The following is a 7,398-nucleotide window of genomic DNA, read 5'->3' on the forward strand; positions in this document are numbered from 1 at the left end:
AGAGTCAGGTTTCTTCTCGGCCTCTCTGAGCAGCGTCCTTCCTCTGGGCGTGGGCAGGGCCCTCTCTGGAGTCGGGGGTTTCTGACCTACAGTCCACTAAGGTCAGACGATTTCTTTATGGCCAGTTTTTACATAGTATATCTTTAGGTTTTACGGCTGGCTTTGGAAAATAAGGGTTCTGGTTTGTAGGACTTGTATAGGAGAAGAGGGAGTCTAGTTTCTGTGGCCAGCTTCGAGGGAGAGTGGGCCTGAGAGACAGGAAGGCAGGAGAAGTTCAGAGAAAGACTTTTGCTTCCGAAGCCGTCATGCTGGGGTGCTGTTTCCTGAGCCCTAACCGAGGGCAGCCGGGGAGGAAAGGAGGCGGCTGCACTGGACTCGAGTAGCTCACACCCAGTTCCACATCGGTGCAACAGCGGGTAGGAGGATGACCCCTGAAGTCCCTTCTGGCACTTACTTTCACACGCACACACACACACACCCTGCTCACCGACATGGCCCAGCAGTCAGGACTGAGGCGGTTCCGTCCGAGCGTGGGCAGGCATTTTTGCAGATGGGACATATTTAATTCTCACCTAGCACAGGCTGTGTCATGCCACAGGCAGTGACCTCGGTGGGGGGACTTGCTCTCCAGTGTCCATGAAGCAGGTGCTCCTACCTCACGCCCACACCTTGACAAAGCCACAGTGTGAGGTGTCGGCTGGGTCCCCAGCTGAAAGCAGCCCTGTCCTTGTCTTCCCCCTTCCCTTGGGGGAGCCCTGTCATTTCTGAAAACACAACGGGACTTGGAACCTGGGGACCGGAGGGCAGATTTGTGGGAGTTCTTGCCTGCTCTGCGGCATCAGACGGAGACGTTCACACCCTGCCGCGTAGCAACGCCGGGTCAACACAGCAGAGAATCGATAAGTTTCCTGCAAACTTTACGGGGAAATGTGGCACAGGATGTATTGACTAAATTTCTCTTCAGAAACATTAAGAACGTGTGATATTTCACAGGGTAACGTAATTTGGGAACAGCTGGTAAAATGAAGCTTCAATTGCATGGATAATAAAGCCCGAGGAAGTTCAAATAACAGCAAATTATTTTCTAAATCAAAAACTAATTTTAAAAATTGCAGTTGATTGAGATTTTTTTTTCTTAGAAAGTCCAAGTAGGCCTGGTGAGGTGAAAGGTGGCCAGACCAAAGGGTCCTGTCATGGCACCAGCAGGTGATGGAAGAATATGCCCACCTCTTCCTCCTCACAGCTGGAGTGGCGTGTGTGTGTGTGTGTGTGTGTGTGTGTGTGTGTGTGTGTGTGTGCACGTGCGTATGTGTGTATACACATGGTATGTGTGTGTATATATGGTGCTTATGTGTATGTTTGTTCCTTTGTGTGTTTGTGCATGTATGTGCATGTGCGTGTGTGTGCATACATGTATGTGAAGGGCAAGGGAAGTGGGGAGACACTTGTTTTGTGTCTACCACAGGGGTCAGCAAACGACAGTCCCTGAGTCAAATCCAGCCTGCTGCTTATGTTTATACAGTCAGCAAACTAACAATGGGTTTTATATTTTTAAATAGTTGAAAAAAATCAAAGGAAGAGTAATATTTCATGACATGTGAAAATTATACGAGGTTCACATTTCAGGGTCCCCCAAGTAAAGCTCCACGGGAACGCAGCCTGTGCTCAATCACGTACAGTCTGTGGCCACCTTCGTGCCTCAGGGGCGGAGCTGAGTGGTTGTGACAGAGACCACGTGGCCCAGAAAGCCTGAAAATGGACCGTCGGGCCCTTCGCAGAGAAAGCGTGCCGGCCCTGTCTCCCCAACACCGATTTATAATCCTCACTTAATCCTGTTTGTCTTTTGTCTCCATTGTACCCACAAACAAGGTAAGGCCAGGAGCCCACGGTCACATAGATTTTGGCCCAGTCTTTCCGACTCCAAAGCAGGCGTTCTGTCTGCTCTCCTTGCTGGTGACACTTCCCCAGGGTCCCCATTGCTCTTCTGACAAAATCTAAAATGCTGTTGTGGCCTAGGAGGCCTGGCCGCGTCCACCCCAACCCTCCCCTGGCCACACCTCCCCCTTCCCACAAATCACAGTCTGGTCCCCGCAGGGCCCCACACCCTGCCTGTCCCCTCCCTTCCCAGATGCGGAGGCAGCGGCTTGTTCCTTCCCCAGCACATGCTATGGTCGTGTGCGGGTGATTCCTATAGCAGATGTCTTATTCCACGTCACTCATCCATAGTGCATCTCCGATGGGGCTCTAACTGATGCACCCGCTCTGTGTCCTACCAGCCCCCAGACTGCGTTAGCACCTCTGTTAATATGTCACCTTGGAATTCTCCTTCGTGGCGATGATCACTAATGACATAGTGTTTGTTTGCATAGTTATTTATGGAATCCCTATTTTCCCATTAAATTCCGTGAGGGTGGGCAGGCTCCGTGTCTGCCTTGTCCCCTGTGTGGCCCCGGTGCTACCTAGATGAGGCAGGAACATTCCAGGTAGTCAACACATACTGTAGAATGAGTGATTTATTCCAAAAGCATAGAGGAGACGTGAAACTCAGCTTTGCTTTTAGGCAGTCATTCACATTGTTTTCAGAATCTCTGGGCTGTCCAGGCCCGATGTCGCATAGGCACTTCAGTGGTCAGGAAGTCATTGTACAGTTGGATTCCCTTTGTGGGGTCTGAGGTCCCCCAGAAGTAGGATGCAGAGGAAAGAGCACAGAAAGAAGAGACTGAGCCTGGTGCCAACTTGCTGGGTAGCCTTGGACATGTCACCTGACTTGTCTGTGCAACATGCTTATTGGGGAAAGGTCTGCTTTGTCTCCCAGGGCACCTGTGGGTGGTTGAATTTCTTGATGATTGACAGGTGCTAGTGACTTTTAGTTGGAGGGAGGAATCCTGGATGTCCTACAATACTTGGGAAAAGCCTGCAAAACTTTCAAATGTCCCCAAAGAGATTTTTGTAAATGATAAGTCTGTTTATCTGAGTCAATTTGTCACTATAAACATTTTAATAAATATAAAATATATTGGTCATACATGTAAAGTATTCCAAATTTTCCATGAGTGCAACTACCTTGAAAATCAAGGTGAAATTAAAGTTAGTTTTGTTAGGTACATCCTCAAGAGTTGTTTGAAAACTATGGAAAACTATGTCACCAATGGCACTGCCACCTGTAGTCTTTGAGTTGATAATAGGACACAGATAGATCCATCCAAATTTATAGCTGTTGCATGTCTGGTGGCTCCAAGTACAGATCTGATGACTTCATATGTCTGCTGGTACAGTCCTACTGTGGACTGCATTTGCTAGATCGTAAACAATTCCATTGTATGTCTCCTTTGTACCACATATAATGCATCACGTTGGATTTTTTTGTCTTGAAGCTTAGGTATATAGGTAAGTTACATCATCTAAAAATTAACTTCAGAATAGTAAAATCGGCCTTACAAAATAATTGGCATTCAAAATGGTGCTGCATTTGAAAGGGTTGGAGCCTTGAGACTATCTGATTGTGAAGATCTTTTTGGCTTTAAAACATTGCTGCCTTTTCCCCATTCCGCAATGCCACATTTGACTTCTAAGGGAGGCTTGCCAAAGGGAAAAGAGAGAAAACCTAAAATTAGCATGTTCAGGTATCGATTTCTTCTTCTTCCATCTGTTCTTCTTAACTGAATATTTACATATTTCTTGAAAATTTTTAGAATAATGGAGGAGTATCAGTGATATCAAAGCTCCATGGTAATGATGGTGCTGTGTTCGATGTTGTCTGGTTTGTAAAATAAATTTTTGCAGGTGCTGAATTCAGTATTTAAATGCAAAAATTCTGCCATTTAAAATGGGATATGGATTCCACTTCTGCCTAGGATGTAGGAAACTGGAAAGAACATCACTCAGACTTTAATAAGAAAAGCCAGATTACTACCAGATCATGGCTTTTCTTGAACCCATCGGAGAGCCAGAGAGCTGAGATCCAGGGGCAGTCCAGTTAGTTGCCAGACATCTAAGGAGGGAAAATCTCTCCCCACTGAAGATGCAGCACATAAACACTGAAGCAGAACACAGGAGGAAGGCTCTTGTGCTGTAAAAGGGTTTCCAAGAAACCGGCTAAAATTTTAACAACTTACGAAGGTCTAGTGTGATTAGAAGGACAGCAGAGAAAGCCGGCAACTGAAAATCCTTTATGAAAACTGTAAGATCTGCCTTTGTCTGTGTGTCTGTATGTCTCTATGTCTATATGTGTTAGGTGTATGTGATCATATTTGGTAAATAAAGCGAGTTTTAAAACCGTTAGTAAAATAAAATAGAAATGGCTTCAGAATTGTCAATTAAATATAATTCAAACGTTGTTTGCCTGGGTCTACAGGTAGAGAGATTTATGCTATATCTCTGCTCCATGTTTTAAGGTCATAAAACTGCTTGTTTTGTAATATTTTTAGTACTTGCTTGATTTGTCTGTGAGCTTGATTTGTCTGGTTTTGAGCCTCTGGATTCTGGGGTCTAAATAAGTGGTCGTGGCAAGGCCTGGGGACGGGCTCTCAGTGCCTGGACCACCAGCTGCAAGGTGGAGCCAGGCCCAGTATGGCCCTTCCTCCCTGGCCCGGCTGTGCCTCCTGGCTCTTCTGGGAGGGGTTGGTCCCACCGGCATGGTCTTCACAGCTTTGTCTTCTGTCCTGAACATTACACCTGGTATGTAAATTCAGGACCCAGACAGGCCCTGGTCTGAGCCATGTCACATGGCTACTTGCCACCTAGGAAGACTGTGGAGGACATTAGGGAGGGTACTCATGTTGTAGTTTCAAAATTCTTTTTTTTTTTGGAGATAGAGTCTTTCTTCTGTCACCCCAGGTAGAGTGTAGTGGCGTCATGATAGCTCACTCACTGCAACCTCCAACTCCCGGGCTCAAGCGATCCTCCTGCTTCAGCCTCCCTAGTAGCTGGGACTACAGGCGTGCACCACCATGCCCGACCTCTTCTAAAAAATTTAAAATCTTAAAGTCGTATTATATTAAATTAAGTAATAGATAATTGTAAAATGTCTAAGTCATTTGTAAAGAAGTTTGAAACATTAATTGTTAGATGTAAGTTTAAGTTTACATACTTTAGCATCTTGATTTTCTATGGTATAGAAAAGCTAAATACATTTAGATCTGTTAATATACAAAAATTTGAGGAAACATCTTTCTAAAAAATTATAAAATAGTATTGATCTATAAACACTGATACAAAACAGTTCAAAATTACTCCCTAGGGCTTTCACTAGAAATTAGGGTTACTAAGAATTAAAACGGTATTTAATATATGTAATTAAAACTACTAGGTATAAGAATGTGTAAACAAAAGCAAAATATGCTTTTGGTGAGGAAAGTTGGAAAGGCATGAAATGTGTGTTTGTGGAGAAAAAAATAATTTCATCTCATTTAGAAATTACTTAAAGGTTGTTTCAAATTGAAAGAATAAAAAATATAGATAAAACTAAATGAATATAGAAATTCAGGAAGAAAAGAATAAAAAAATTTATAAGAGATTATAAAAGGTTTTTAAAAATCTTGTGTAGTCAAAACCTAATTGAGATTGTATGGATTTGTTTATAAGGTTTTATTAAAATTTAGCTTTAGTATTGATAATATACTAATACAAGCCTAAAGTTTAGTTTTTTCTTTGGAACAAAAATTTCACATAGTACTTTTTTTCTTTTTCTTTTTTTTGAGACAGAGTCTCGCTGTGTTGCCCGGGCTAGAGTGAGTGCCGTGGCGTCAGCCTAGCTCACAGCAACCTCAAACTCCTGGGCTTAAGCGATCCTACTGCCTCAGCCTCCCCAGTAGCTGGGACTACAGGCATGTGCCACCATGCCTGGCTAATTTTTTTTTTTGTATATATATTTTTTAGTTGGCCAGATAATTTCTTTCTATTTTTAGTAGAGACGGGGTCTCGCTCTTGCTGAGGCTGGTCTCGAACTCCTGACCTCGAGCAATCCACCTGCCTTGGCCTCCCAGAGTGCTAAGATTACAGGCGTGAGCCACCGCGCCCGGCTTCACATAGTATTAATAAAAGACGGTAAAATATTTTTATTCACCTTTTGAGTAAACTACAAAAAAAAAAAAAAGAAAAAAGAAAAAAGAGACAGGAGAGAAGAACATGCAGATTCTGTCTCATGCTGTCTTTCTCAGGTCTGTTACTGTTTCGAAAACTGAGTCTTCCATCAAAGAATAAGGGTTTTTGCTTTCTAAAACCTTTTAATTATCACTTTGGCTAACTGAATACTATTATTTTACGGTGACTTGTGATCCTATTTTGGTCAAGTGTTTTAAACCTTTGACATATTGGACAGGCTTCCTAAAATCATTGCCATTTTCAAATTCAAAATTTATGCCCTTTTTTTTGTGACCTCATACTAACCATGGGTTACAACAGAGGGCCCCCACAGCATCTGAAAGAGAGATAATAAAAGCAGGCTTATTCAATATGTTAAATTATGTGGGAGGCATTGTCAAGAAATAATGTTTAACTTTCTTTGAATTATATTTTTATGGATATGTTAATATATGTTCCAAAATTGTGTGGGATTCCTAAAATTCAAATATATCTCGGCATATGTTATCAGTCATAATTATAGTTTTTATGTTAAATCATTGTAGGCCACAGAAATAACCAAATTTCCTTGTGACTTAACTATGACCATTTTAAGTTGTTTTCACAGTTAGTTGCTTAATTCTGATGCATTTTTTGAAAGTTCTTCACAAGCAAGTCAAAGCCTAGAATGTTGTATGTTCCTGGATCCTAGAAAGCTTGAAAGGGACCCTGACAACCACTTTTGAATACAAGTTTCTGATAACTTTAGGATCATATCATTTGTACTGGGTGAGAATTCCCAGAACTGCAGTGAAGAGAATGACTGGTTTATTAAACTGCTAACCCCAACAGGACAAGAATTAATTGAATACCAAGAAAATGCTTTGCAAGATTTTCATGCTAAATCAGCCAGTACCGAAATTGTTTAGATATATAAGTTGAATGAACTTTGTCATCCAAGTCAAATTATCTATGATAAACCATCTATAATAATAAACAGCCCTGCATGCCTGAGTTAAAGCAACAAAATTGGTATTTAAGAGGATATAAACCCAACGTTAACCATGGACTCATGGAGAACCTGAACAGCTACATGGTCCTTCCTGAGTCCTTAACGCTTCCATTATTAAAAGCTCTGCATTCCATGACTCATCATGGAGGAGATAAGATGATCCAAATTAAAATACATGTGTGTTTGTGTGTGTGTGGGGTGAGTGTTCTAAATTGCTAAAATGGTTTATGACCAATGTTTGATTCATCAAACCCATAATCCTGAGAAGACAACCAAAACTTCAGATATATTTCTGCTACCTAATGGGCCATTGGAACATTTATAGA

This window comes from Lemur catta, chromosome 1 (genome assembly GCF_020740605.2).
Source record: "Lemur catta isolate mLemCat1 chromosome 1, mLemCat1.pri, whole genome shotgun sequence".
NCBI classification, from domain to species: domain Eukaryota; kingdom Metazoa; phylum Chordata; class Mammalia; order Primates; family Lemuridae; genus Lemur; species Lemur catta.